This window comes from Halichoerus grypus, chromosome 6 (assembly GCF_964656455.1).
Source record: "Halichoerus grypus chromosome 6, mHalGry1.hap1.1, whole genome shotgun sequence".
Classification (NCBI taxonomy): domain Eukaryota; kingdom Metazoa; phylum Chordata; class Mammalia; order Carnivora; family Phocidae; genus Halichoerus; species Halichoerus grypus.
This window is the reverse complement of record NC_135717.1, coordinates 45,253,877-45,267,784: the sequence shown is the minus strand read 5'-3', so window position 1 is coordinate 45,267,784 and position 13,908 is coordinate 45,253,877. Positions and strand designations below refer to the sequence as shown.

The 13,908-nt window shown below is 48.7% G+C and overlaps 1 protein-coding gene across 6 annotated transcripts in view; it reads left to right on the top strand.

Moving 5' to 3' along the window:
* The first annotated feature begins 329 nt into the window (after window positions 1-329).
* LOC118520382 (aldo-keto reductase family 1 member C1-like) overlaps window positions 330-13,908 on the top strand; it is a 38,933-nt gene continuing 25,354 nt past the window's right edge. For 2 of the 6 annotated variants that reach the window (XM_078075090.1, XM_078075089.1), the window contains exons 1-3: window positions 330-634; window positions 11,835-11,940; window positions 12,762-12,826. The gene's annotated coding sequence lies outside the window, so the exon portion shown is untranslated. Of the gene's footprint in view, window positions 665-11,834; window positions 11,941-12,761; window positions 12,827-13,908 lie in introns of all 6 variants that reach the window. The other 4 variants (XM_078075087.1, XM_078075086.1, XM_078075088.1 and 1 more) reach the window with 3 other exon arrangements.

Genomic DNA, 13,908 nt, shown 5'->3' with positions numbered 1-13,908 from the left:
TCACAGGTTACAAACTTGGAAGTCATTACTCCCATCCTCATAACAAGCAAAAAGATAAACTAAAATTCCATAGCTCTTAGATCCATCAGAAAATTGACATCACAGGGCAAATGGAAGACCCCAAAATTGGAGAGACAATGGACATGATAAGGAAACTCTGTGTCCTAAGATGGCCAATCGAGCCAGCGAGAGAGTCCCAGTCCTCGCCCTGGGGCTCTTCCGGGTTCCTCTCCCTGCCCCGCTTCGCACACGTGCCAAGAGTGACAAGTATGCAGAAGTAGAAGTGTATAAATTACCCCTTTGTTTGTGCTCAGGGCTCAGACCTTTGGGGACCCCTCTCCTCTGAGCCCGCCGGTGTTAAATAAACCTCCTGTCCTCCAAGATCTCCAAGTGCCGCTTGGTTCTTCCGTCGGGCAATCCAGTCCAGGTTCTGTAACATTTGGTTCCCTGACTGGGAAACCCAACTGCGTTGGTCCATTGTTGCCACCGGTTTGGGGGCAACGGCGGGGCGGTGACAGAACGAGGGGTCATAACGGAGAAGGCGCACCCTGCCTAATTTTCGGCAGTCTCCCGCCCCGGTCGCCTCCGGCGGCCCCACTCCGCTGTTCCCGCTGGACTCGAGGAGACTTGGCAGGTGAGGACCTGGTCCCAGCGACGGATTCCGGTAAGGCCTGGGGGCCCCAGGACCCAGACAGGCCCACCCCCATTGGGGTGGAAGGGGAGCCTGATCACCTACCAGAGACCTCTTAGAGGTCTCCCAGCTAGGGATTCCCAGGGAGGGAACGTAGTAACTTCTGGAGTGTGAACGTGTGAGTGACTGCAGTCCAACCTGGCTTGCTCAAGAGGACTGATTCTGTGACTCCATGGGTGGACACTCTTAAGGTCCCCAGAAGCCTACGGAGTCTGAGTGGGCCCCTCTGTGATTCCGTGGTGAACGGCATACAGTCTATGGTGGCATCGGAATAGTTTCCGATCGTAAGTCACAACGCTGAGACCACTTCGGCTAAGCCTCACCTAAGCTCCTTTGGGACACGGCCAGACAGGCATCTGATTGGTCTCCTCACCTCAGGAGGCTCCCCCCCACCCCCCGGTCTGTCTCTGTGCCACCGCACACGGGGAAGGTCTGGCCAAATTGCCTAAGCCCAGTCATGTGTGAAATGCTTCAGAACACTTGGAGACAAAGCGGAGCAACCAAAATTGAGATCATGAGACAGGCCTGGGGGTCTGGAGTTTGTGGAGGTTGGAGGACCTGGGAGTCAAGTCGGCCTTCTCTAACAAGATGAGATCTCCAGCTGTTTAAGTTCTTTAGCTTCACAGAGCACCTTTTCCTGTCGTCTCTGGGTGGTAGGAGGTTGGGGCGAGCATCCCTCGGGGATGGGACAGGTCTCAGGTAGGGAGAGGCAGGGGACACTGGCTCTTCTGGAGAGGACTGGGGCAAGGAAGTCGGGGGAGGAACCCTACTAAAATGAAAACAGAGGAGGTCAGATCAAAAGCGAAGCTACCACACTATTCAAAGGCAGATTCTGGTTGTCTGTCTGGGGTAGGGCTGAGATTGTCAATTTAAACAAGATACCCCAGGCGATACAGATCCTGCTGGTCCCTTGGCCGCACTCTGAATAGCAAGGCTTAGACGTTGTTTCCAAACCTCCTTTATAAGAGTCACCTGGGAGGACCTTGTTAAAAAGGCAACTATTTGGGTGATGGGGTAGACAGGTGATAAGTATTACGGAGGGCACGTGTTGTGATGAGCACTGGGTGTAATACTATCCGGCCTATGCAAACCCACTGAATCAAAATGGGTGGGATGGGGGGGAATATCTCAGAAGCTGTGTGTTTAAAAAGCAACCCCCGGGGGCACCTAAATGGCTCAGAAAAAACGGTCAGACTCAGGATACCGAGCCTCATGGAAGCCGATACCTTGGTTTTCCCCTCACCCAAGGGAAAAGAGAACTAGGGCCGGAGAGGAAAAGGATCATCATCTCCCTGCCACAGCCCCAGACAAAAAGGGGCCTACGAGAATTCCTGGGGGCTGCAGGATTCTGCTGCTTCTGGATCCCTGGGTTCTCAGCAATAGCAAGACCCCTTTATGATCTCTTAGGGGGACCAGATCAAGAACTCCCTGCTTGGACTGAAAAGGAAAAAATAGCGCTCAGGGTCCTCACCCAGACTGTTGGACCCTGGCAATGGCCAGTTGCTTACCTCTCAAAGAAGCTGGACCCCGTGGCAGCGGGATGGCCGCCATGCCTCAGGGTGCTGGCAGCCACAGTCCTACTCATCAAGGAGGCAAACAAACTTACCCTGGGGCAAGAACCTAACGCACAGGGACATCGCTTCCTTTCCAACTCTCGGCTAGCACAATACCAAGGGCTTCTCTGTGAAAACCCGTGGGTTACCCTTGAAACAGTTCGCCTTTGCTACTGTACATATACATGGAGCCGTCTACAAGGAAAGGGGCCTCCTAACCACAGCAGGAAAAGCTCTCAAGAACAAGGAGAAGATACTGAGACTCCTCGAAGCCATCTGGCTTCCCAAGGAAGTAGCAGTCCTGTACTGTAAGGGACACCAGAAAGGAGACGACCCCATAGTGTGGGGAAATTGTCTGGCAGATGAGGCAGCCAAGACCGCAACCAGCGAGGACATGGACAGAGCCCCTTCCCTCACCATGGCCCTAACACCCCCGGAAGAAGTCCCTCCGCCCAGTTACACTAAAAAGGAAAAGGAATGGGCCATGGCTGAGGGGACCAACCTGACTGAAAAGGGACAGTGGATGATGCCAGACGGGCGCATCTTTGTTCCAACAGCAACTGGAGGGCATCTAGTCAAGGAACACCACCGAGCCAAGGAACATCACTCATCTGGGAAAAACTGCATTAGAGGCCCTTCTCAAGAAGCACCACTACATCCGTCGGCTGCCAGCACTATGCCGAGCAACGAGTGAACGATGCATAACATGTGCTAAAAATAATGCTCCGTCTGCACCACTGCCCCTGCCAGGTGTCCAGAGAGTGGGAGCAACCCCCTTCGAAGATCTAGAGGTAGACTTCACAGATGTGCAGCCGAGTAGGGGGTTCAGATATCTCCTAGTAATAGTATGCACATACTCTGGGTGGGTCAAAGCCTTCCCAACCAGGATGGAGCAAAGCCGGGAAGTAGCTAAAGTTGTCTTGCGGGAGATCATGCCCCGGTTCGGCCTGCCATTAACAATCAATAGTGACAGTGGATCTGCATCTGTGGCAGACGTTGTACAGGTCTTGACCAAATCTTTCGATATCACCTGGAGACTCCACACTGCTTACCGGCCCCAAAGTTCAGGGAAAGGGGTTTTCGGGAGACTATGGAGTCAGGATGAACCCCAGCAAGTTGAGAACCCTATGTGAATTGGAATGGCCTACCTTTGTTGGGTGGCCTTCAGAAGGGACATTGGATGTCCCAACGATTCATCGAGTATGGCGAGTCGTAACAGGAGAACCAGGACACCCTGACTAGTTTCTGTACATTGACTCCTGGCTAGGAATTGCTCAGATGCTTCCCCTCTGGGTGTGATTCGCTTGCAATAGGGACAGGCCAGGGTCTTAATCACCTCATCCAAGTGACCTAAAGAAAATCAGCAAAAGCCCCAGTCTCCACAAATCCTAGCCGGAGATCCCAAGGACGACTCTGAGAAACCATAGGCCATGGCAGACCTCGTAGAATCCCTCTTCCAGACTCATCGGCCAACCTGGGAAGACTGCCAACAGTTACTCTGCACCCTGTTTAACACAGAAGAAAGGAGGAGAATAATGAAAGGTGCATGGCAATACCTGGAAGAGCACGCACCAGCGGGAGTCATCAACCCTGCTGCCTGGGCTAATACAGCCGCACCCGAAGAGCGCCCAGCGTGGGACTTCACCACAACCGAGGGACAGGCCCACATCCGCTAGTACCAGGAGGCGGGGAATCTAGGCAGGAGCTAAGAAACCCATGAACATGACTAAGGTATCCTCGGTCACTCAACAACCAGGGGAGTCCCCCGGGGACCACTACGAGACTATGTGAAGCCTACAGGGTATACACTCCATTTGACCCCAAGGCACAGGAAAGCCAACAGATGGTAAACACCTCCTTCGTGGCTCAGGCTGCCCCAGACATCAGAAAAAAAAACTTCAGAAACTAAGGATTTTGCCAGATGAATATCACCCAACTAATAGAGCTTGCCAATAAGGTCTACATGAACAGGGAGGTCACAGCCGAATGGGAAGCCGACAGAAAGGTGAAAAAGAAATCCTCCTCGCCACTGCCCTGAAAGAAAAGGACAACACAAAGACGGGAAGACCCCAACCACCGAAAGGGGGGAAGCCCAGAACCCCCTTGGCAAGGGATCAATGTGCCTACTGTAAAGAGAAAGGGCATTGGAAAATGAATGTCCCAACCGGAGAAAGGCTCAAAAGCCCAGCCACTACAAGGAAGAACCCCCGAGAGGAGGACGCCATAGGCCTTGCAGGAATGGACTCAGACTGAGGGGGACCAGGCTCTTTCCTCCTTGGCCCCCATGAGCCCACGGTCAGAATGAAGGTGGGGGGCTAACCAGTGACTTTTATGGTTGATATTGGGGCCGAGCACTCTGTTGTCACCTCCCCAGTGGCCCCTTTCAGCAAAAGGACTGCGACCATCCTTGGGGCCACCGGGATGCGGGCGATACAATAGCCCTTTTGCCAGGCTCACCAGTGTGAACTCGGGGGCCACAAGGTCTGACATGAATTCCTTTATCTGCCTGATTGCCCCATCCTTCTCCTGGGCTGAGACATATTCTCCAAGTTTGGGAGTCAGATAACCTTTGAGCCCACTGGACACACTAACCTCCAATTGAACCCAAGGCAAGAGGAGATGGGGTCTCTGAACAGTAGAGCAAATGAATCACACCCTCAAGGGAACCTTAGCAAAGTTTTGTCAGGAGACTAACTTCCATGGCTGGATCTGCTACCCCTGGCTCTCCTGCGTGCTTGCTGCATGCCCGGGACATCAGGTTTATGGACAGCCTCTCCCGTGCTTGGGAAGCCCTCCAGGAAACTTGCATCAGGTTGGAGATAAAGGGATAAAGGAGCAGCTTCAGGCCCTGGGGGCCACCCTAAACACCTTTGAGAGGGCCCCAATTTCCTTAGGGTCTCAGGTACACTCCTTCCAGACAGGGGACTCAGTTTGGGTCAAAGATTGGAAGAAAGAAGAAAGCTCATCATTCAGATGAGGAGCCACACCAGTGGAGAGTCCAGCCAGACTTCATGAACCCAGTCTGGCTTCACCTTCGACGAGACCCCACCGACTGATGGACACCTGCTCACCGTGGTTCCTGGCTCTCATCAGCCTGATTTCCCTCATCTTGGGAGTCGGACTCTACACTGTTGCCCTTCCTGACTGGACTTTCCCCCAGAGGCTTCTACCTAAGGTCATAGATCCCACTTTTACTGGCCCTCTGCTGTCTACTCCTGAGCGCATTTCACCATGGTTTCCCTGGCCCCAGTCAGTCCTGGTCTTCTGCTACCTGGTGTGCTGTTAAGTTTATGATTAAGTCCGTGTTTGCCCCAAGCCTTAGAGTCAACCCTCAGAGTCAAACAGAATGATGCCCTCTAAACTAGGTGTTTAAAGGGGCATCAAAGAGGGGAATGATAAGGGAAATCTGTGTCCTAAGATGGCCGACTGAGCCAGCAGGAGAGTCCCAGCCCCTGCCCTGGGGCTCTTCTGGGTTCTTCTCCCTGCCCCGCTTCGCACATGCGCCAAAAGTGCCAAGTATGCAGATAAATTGCCCCCTTTGTTTGTGCTCAGGGCTCAGACCTTTGGAGACCACTCTCCTCTGAGCCCACCGGCATTAAATAAACCTCTTATCCTCCAAGATCTCTGGGTGCTGCTTGTTTCTTCCGTCGGGCGATCCAGTCCAGGTTCCGTAACAGACATAGAGAATCACGACATACCAGAAGCAGGAGAATAACATAGGCAGTGGACCGACCATTACCAAATGTTAAAGCTTACTGTAAAAGCCCCAGCAATCAAGATGGTATGGTAGTGGTGAACATAGACAAATCCATCAGTGGAACAGAGCAGACCCCACACAAATATAGTTAACTGGTCTTTGACAAAAGAGCAAAGACAATCCAATGGAGAAAGAATAGTGTTTTCAACAAATCCACATGTGAAAAACGAATCTAGACTCAGACCTTATACATTTCACAAAAATTAACTCAAAATGGATTGTAGACCTAACTGTAAAAAGTAAAACTATATAACCCTAGAAGATAACAGGTGAAAATCTAGATGACCTTGGGCACAGCGATCACTTTTTAGACACAACGCTAAATGCACAATCCATGTAAGAAAATCAATGTTAACCTTCATTAAAATTAAATTAAAAAAAAAATCTGCTCCGTGAAAGGCACCATAAAGAGAATGAGAAGACAAGCCACAGACAGGGAGAAAATATTTGCAAGACATATATCTAGTAGAGTATCGGTGTCCAAAACAACAGACCCCCAAATGGGAAGAGAACCACACTAGAAGAAAAAAAATGGTGGAGTGACTTGAAAATAATTTAGTCTTCTCAAAGAAATTAAGAAAGGACAAACATTTATGGAAGGAGAAGGAAAATAAGTAAGAAAAGTCAGATGGGAGGAAGACTTTAAACTATTTGAATAAGAGAGAAAACCCAGCATACCTGATTGGCTCAGTTGGTTAAGCAGTTAAGCGTCTGCCTTGGGCTCAGGTCATGATCCCAGGGTCCTGGCCCGCCTTGGGCTCCCTGCTCAGTGGGGAGCCTGCTTCTCCTTCTCTCCCTCTCCCCCCTGCCTGTGCTCTCTCACCCCTCTCTCTCTCTCTCAAATGAATAAGTAAAAATCTTAAAAAGGTTAACATAATAATAAATAAATAAAAATTAAATAAATAAATAAAATAAATAAAAAAATAAATAAAAATGAAAAATAAACAGTTGTTAATTTTTTATTTAAATTAGTGATTGCTTTTAGAACCTACCTGATGTCTTTTTATCTGCCAAAGCCAATGACAAAAGAGTCTATTTTGATGACTTCCATGTAAAAGAGGTGTTAATCAGTGTAATTTTCCCAATAAAGATTTTGCCTTTATAGCTTTTTCTTTGGCACATATCCCCTGCTTCTCAAAAGTTCACCTTACACCACTTCCCTTTTATGAAAGACTTTAGTCTTTCAACCAATTTCAACATTAGTACCTGTTTTCGTTAGCTGAAAGAAATTTGGAGAGGATTTTTGTTGTTGTTGTTGCTTGCTTTTAGGAGAAAAGGTGAAAAGCGCAAAGAGCACGGAGCCTGGTTTTGCAGCCAGCTCGCGGAGGTGGCGCCACCCAGCGCCTTCCCCGGGAACTGCATGCGTCACCATTTCATGGATGCAGGACCAACTTGGAGCTGCCAGGTCCCCGTCCCACGTCTGCGTCCCTCTGCCTGGGGGCTTTCTCTGCTCTCTAGCATCCATCTCCACATCCAGCCTCCAGAGCTCTGAGCTGGGTCTGTGAGCCTCTGGGTTTGAGCTCCAGCTATTTTGCGTCTCCCTTCGCAAGATGTGCCCCAAGCCTCCAAAACCCTAAGAGAGGTGATTTTTTTTTTACATCTGGGATGCTCAAAAATTGTTAAGTTGATTAGCCTAAGTTAATGGGAATTGCTTCTTCACTTTGGGCCATTAGGAAAGGTTTTGTAGGAAGGCTCTACTTTCAGATGGAGAGGAGACCCGTATTTGTACGTAATCCTTAAGCCATGTTTACAAACATGGGCACCTCACTGTTTCTATAACTGCTTTCAAGGTCAAGCCCATTCCTTTTATGCATGGCTACACTGGAGGCTCTTCCTTCTCCCTGACCCTCCTTGGTGAGCCTTACTTCTGCTCCACAGGGAAAGCTGAATCAGGCCAGTTCAGATTTCACCAGATAAATCCAGTGATTCCTTCACTTCAGGATTCCTTTGGCGGCTCTCTTGTTCTGTTGGGAAGATCGGCAGTCCACATGCTGTTTTGTGTTTCCTCGTGGGTCACTTTCGTGCTCCTGCAGAAACCATAGAAACATTTGCATCTTTCCCCAATTTTTATTTTGAAAGATGTCAAACTTACCCAAAATTTGAAAGCACAGTATAATGAGCATGCATATGCTCCCACCGCCATTCACCTATTGTTAATAGTTTGCTGTATTTTCTTTCTCTCTCCATTCTTTTCCCCCTGTGGAAACTCTTGAAAATAAGTTAGAAACAGCACACTTTAGTTCGGCATGAATCTCCCAAGAGTGAGGGCATTCTCCGGTGCAACCACTATGCCATGATCATGCCCAAGAATACAGTAATATCACCCGGCATACAGCCCGCATTCTGATGTCTCCAGCTGGATCTCCGTTTGGATCCCCCTGGACTAGAATGAAAGGTGTCAAGTGAAAATGGCTCATTCGAGAGGTAATATGAAGACACCAGAAGAGGGGTGAGGAAGTGAGAGACGGAGAGGAGGGACCCCAGAAAGGTAATCGCACTGGGAACTCTGGGAAGCATTATAGAGCCTCTAGCTCCCGAGCCCTTCCAAACGGTGAGCACCAGCAACTACCTGTTGTTGGAGGGCTGCTCGCAGGGGGCATTTGTGTCCTGGCACTTCCCGCCCATGGTCACAGGCTGCAGTGCCAGTGAGCAGAGAAAGCCCTCGGGCAGAGGGACGTGGACATGGCAGCTGCAGGTCGGTCCTGTATCCCAAACTTCCCAGCCTGAGGAAATGAGGAAAACTTTTCCCTTCTTCCTTCCTGGGTTCTTTGGCTGGTCTAATAATTAAATTGACCTAAGACGGATTATCAGGAGAAAAACAAATTTAGTTTCATACATACAGGTGCTCCTAGAAATATGGGACTCAAGGAAGTAACCAAAGCAGGCAGCTTTTATACCTTTTAGACAAGAAAACAATAAATTTTGAAGAATTAACAAGACGAAGGAGTTTGGGCTTGGGCTAGCAAATTACTGAAAATGTCCCCATGTCTGTTTCTACAACAGGCTCAGCCCTGAATTTCTTATCTCTGGTGGGAAGGATGCCTTTTACCCTCCAGGGGCTGGAGGGTACCCTTGACATGTGGAATTTATTTCCTGCAGGGGGACAGAGGAGGGACAGAGTGTTCTTGCACAGGCCATTTCTTTATATATATATATATATATTTTTTATTATGTTAATCACCATACATTACATCATTAGTTTTGATGTAGTGTTCCATGGCATAGGCCATTTGTTAAGTGATTTTAATTCAAAGTAATCAATTTACCAAAGTGGCATATTTTGGGGTGGCCTGCCTCAAACCCATCGAGTCACATTTGAAGGCACTCAGTCGACAGTCACCTGGTTTCCCGAGGGTGGTTCCCTGCTGTGGCACATGACGTCTGCCACCAGGGCTTGAACAATTAAATAATGCCGCATTTTGGCATTATGCGGACAGTATTCTGTGTGTGTGTGAGGCCCTGCTATAGAACAGACTTTCCATGGGGAAGAGACCCTTCACATGGGCAGATTGACCCAGGCCCTGAGGCTCCTTGGTCCAATAGCTCTAACTTCAGGTAGGGCCAGACTGTAGGAGGATGACTTCCCCATCTTAGCCCCTCGCCTGAGGCCATGAGGGGGGTGGAGGTACCCCTCAGCTTACCCCCCTTGGCAGAATGGGGAGCCCCCTGGGACAATGGCAGTGGTACCGTTTTGCAGAATGGAGCTGATGGAGAGGGGTGGGCTGCCACCCCCCTCACGCGCTGCCTGACCTGGGGTGATCCAAGGGGCTCTGGGCAGTTGGGAGGGTTGGAAGTGCTCTGTCTGGCTCTTCCAAGATGCCCCAAGGAGAGGCCAACCCCAGGTCCCTGGTTTTACTTACCCAGGGTGGCCGCTGACAGGCTTGTGACACGGTCTGGAAAATGGAAAGAAGCATCATTTTTATCATGAGGGGAATTGCTTTGAGGAGCCACATTTGGCAGGTGCCGGTGGATTTTCTCCTCCCGTCTGGGTCACCCATGTCCCAGCTCACACCCAGGTGTGCTCACCAGTGCCTCCACTTAATGCCACGGCACGCGATCCATCAAAAATTCCAACGGCTGCATTGGCTTGCCGCAAGTCCCAGGGTCACCGATGGGGCCACCCCAACACTGTTTTGCCTCCGCTGCTGGCCATCTGGGCTCACGGGACTTCCAGCCATAGTGGTATCCCGCCTCTGCCCTTGGGACCATCCTGGACGAAACAGCTGTTGATAACTGTCTTCTTTGTAAGATAAGTGAACACTGGAACTCCCTTGGTGCGGAGCTGTTCCCCGATCCCCCACAGCCGGGCACCCTACTCCCGATGGCACGTCTGTCGTTATCGGTCCACTGCCCCTCTCCAGTGCCCTGCCCTATGCTCTTACCGCGGGGGACACACACCCCAGGCTAACGCACGCCAGTGCGGACCCCATACCACAGGCCTCAATCTACGTTGCTAACATGTGGTGCCCCAGATATTACAGACTCTGTTCAAGGTTCCTGTTCACTTCGCGCCCATATGAGCATGGGAGGGAGAACATAGCATATGGTGGATTTTTCAGGGGCCCACGGCTTTCAAGGCGCAGGTAAAGGCCTCCTTAAAGGATTGCTATTTAAGTTATAATCAGGCAAATGGCCCCCCCCACCAAAGTGCATGAATGGGTCTCTCCTGCCTCAGGCGATGGTTCTATTAAGTTCTAGACTGGTAGGCCTTAAAAGACTGTAAGCTGCCATGGGTCCCCCCCTGTTAATTTCCAAGGGAGACATAAAAGGATTCCATGTCTATGGAGATTCTATTTTTCTATTTACCTCCTCACCCACCATGTAGCCCTCTGTCCCACCCAGGCTCCCACTGTTTGCTCCCATGCCCCCCAGAGGACAGCCCCCGCTAGACACTGTCCGTGTCTGTGCTCTCCCGCCTACTGTCCTCCTCCCTCCACTGCTGACTCTCAGGTACTTCCCTTAACGTCACCCTCTCTCACAAATCCCCGCGGAGACCGGCTGACCAGGTTGTACTGTGGAACTCAAGCCTCCCTTCGCCCCTCCATCCCACCATATTGTGACCCCCTTTCTCATGGACCCGCTGCCACTCACTGGCTCCCTCCTCACTCTGGGATCTCCACCCCCACCCTGCCCGCATCCTTCTGCCAACACCACGCGCGCGCCTCATCCAGCTCAGGGTGGTTCATCCAGCGCAGGTGGATTCCTCGGGAAGGGGCATTGCCTGTTCCAAAGAGGATGGCATGGCAGTCCAAACTTGCAGAGGTCAAAGGGCAAATGTCTGAGACTTTAATCTCTCGCACGACGGAGACACCCCAAGCCTCTTAAATCAAGGACAAGGCTCATTCGTTAAAATGGTGTAGCTCTTGACCTCGCCCCCGGCGAAGTGTTTGCAAAATTGTTGGAACCTCCTTTTACACGTATGGGAAGGACGTGGGTCGTCACCCCGCGACTGACTTGCTGTACCTAAAGCAATTTTCACTGGCTTCATTCTGCATCACTCCAGGCTCCGAACATTTCCCAGGATGTCGTGGATTTATTTTCATACTCGCCAAGTGGGCCACCTGGCTCTGCGATGTGCATCAGGGGGTCATAATTACTATCCTAAGAAGAGACCCATGCTGTGATTTTCTTAAATGCTATGGATGAATGGCGACCAGATCTCACCCTATACTCTACAGGTGTCTTGCATTTCCGAGGTCTCAACTACCGAAATCTCCCTGGTGATCTCCACGCATTCCCTGGGTATACCTAATGTCAACAGTGGTGCTAAAGCATGATGGGGCCAACTGCATTAAACACACTTTATTCTATTTTATTATTATTCTTTTTAAAGTAATCTCTACACCCGACGTGGGGCTCGAACTCATGGCCCCGATGTCAGGAGTCACATGCTGCACCGACTGAGCCTGCCTGGCACCCCAAACATACTTTAAATTTTGGTAAGCTGATAATTTAACACCCACACAATAGGAATTAGGTGCTCCTCAGTAAACCTGGGCCCATCCAAAAGCATGTCGAGGCTCTAAATAGCTCCAGGCCACATGCTCTTCTAGTCATAGTGAACACGGGACCACGTTCAGGGGAGCCAGCCAATCCCAAGCCTGCTCACCTGCCTCGCCTGATCCTTTCCAGAAAGCCACAATATAGGCTGTCTATGCCCACCGCTCCACTCTTAGTGTGGTTTCAACCCCAGTGCTTCTTCCGAGTGCCCCGAGCTGCACGTTGTGTGCTCTTCCTCCACTGTGAGTATGGAAAGATCTTTAAACTCTCGGGCTCTCTCTCCCCATCTGTGGTCTGCGTCTTTGATTTCAGTTTCAGTCATTGTTGCTGGGCTGCTTTTCAAATGCAGTTTCCAATACCTCACTGCAACAGTTGAGATCACTCTCTTCTCGCTCCTACCCACGATGGATAGCCTGAGGCATTTACATTTTTTGCTACTCAGGTGGCTTTAAACTGACATCTCTCGGGACTTGAATTAGCTTTTCCCTAACTACTAGTGAAGCATAACGTCCTTTATCTCTGTGGACGTTGAGCTTACTCTTCTGTGCAATGCATTCTTCTCAATGTGTCTGAAAACTATTTGTCTTTTTCTGGTCAATTTCTAAGAGCTCTCGGAGGCTATAAATATCAGCTCCCTTTCATCCAGTTGATAAATATTTTCCAAATTTATCGTTTGCCTGTTAACTCTGATGAAAGTGAACTTTGCCATGCAAAGGTTTAATGTGTGTATGTTCAACTACGTTAATTTCTTCTTTCATAGCATTTGATTTTCTGGTCTACTTAACAAAGTCTTCTCACGCACAAGACTGTGCCCTGGAGTTTCTTGTAAGTATTTTTCTTCTCCCTTTTTATACTTCATGTTGTTTATGTATCTAGAATTATTTACACATATGGTGTAAGAAGGGAAATCCAATCCTGTTTTCTTTGAGGTGGATAGGCGTTTATTCCAGTATCATGTGTTAAATAATTCATTACTCTCCTCTGGATTATACCCCCCTGTTAATCATATCTTAAATTCTCATATAAATAAAACCTAATTCTGAATTTTCTACTCTGCTCCACGAGAAGTTTTATGTAACCTTATACCAATACAATTATTTTTTTACTTTTTATTTATTTAAAATCAATTTAATTAACACAACCTGTATTATTAATTTCAGAGGTAGAGGTCAGTGATTCATCAGTTGCATAGAACACCCAGTGCTCATCACATCACGTGCCCTCAATGCCCATCACCCAGTTACCCCATCCCCCACCCCCCTCCCCTCCAGCAACCCTCAGTTTTTTTCCCTAGAGTTAAGGGTCTCTTATGGTTTGTCTCCCTCTCTGATTTCATCTTATTTAATTTTCCTTCCTATCCTCTATGTTCATCTGTTTTGTTTCTTAAATTCCACATATGAGTGAAACCATATGATAATTGTCTTTCTCTGATTGACTGATTTTCTCTGATTTTGCTTAGCATAATACTCTCTAGTTCCATCCACACTGTTGCAAATGGCAAGATTTCATTCTTTTTGATGGATGAGTACAATATGATTATTTAGGTAATTGTGGCTTTGTAATAAGTTGTGAGGTCCAGTCAAGAAAGTGTCCATCACTGATACTTTCTATGAATTTTCTTTTCAGGAATTTTCTCTCTGGCATTAATTTTTTTTTTTACATACACCAGAAAAATTTGTATATGATTTTAAAAATTGGACTTTTTGGGGAATTTGAATTATAATTGCTTGGGTATATGCATTATTTTATGGGAATTTAAATTTTAATAAACTGTCCAAAAATTTTGCATACACTTTCACTTGTTCAGATATTATTTTACGCCTTCAAGGATGTTTTCCATAGAAGTTCCATCACTCTTGTTAAATTTAGTCCTAAGTATTTTGAGGTTGTTATGATTAGAATGCAGG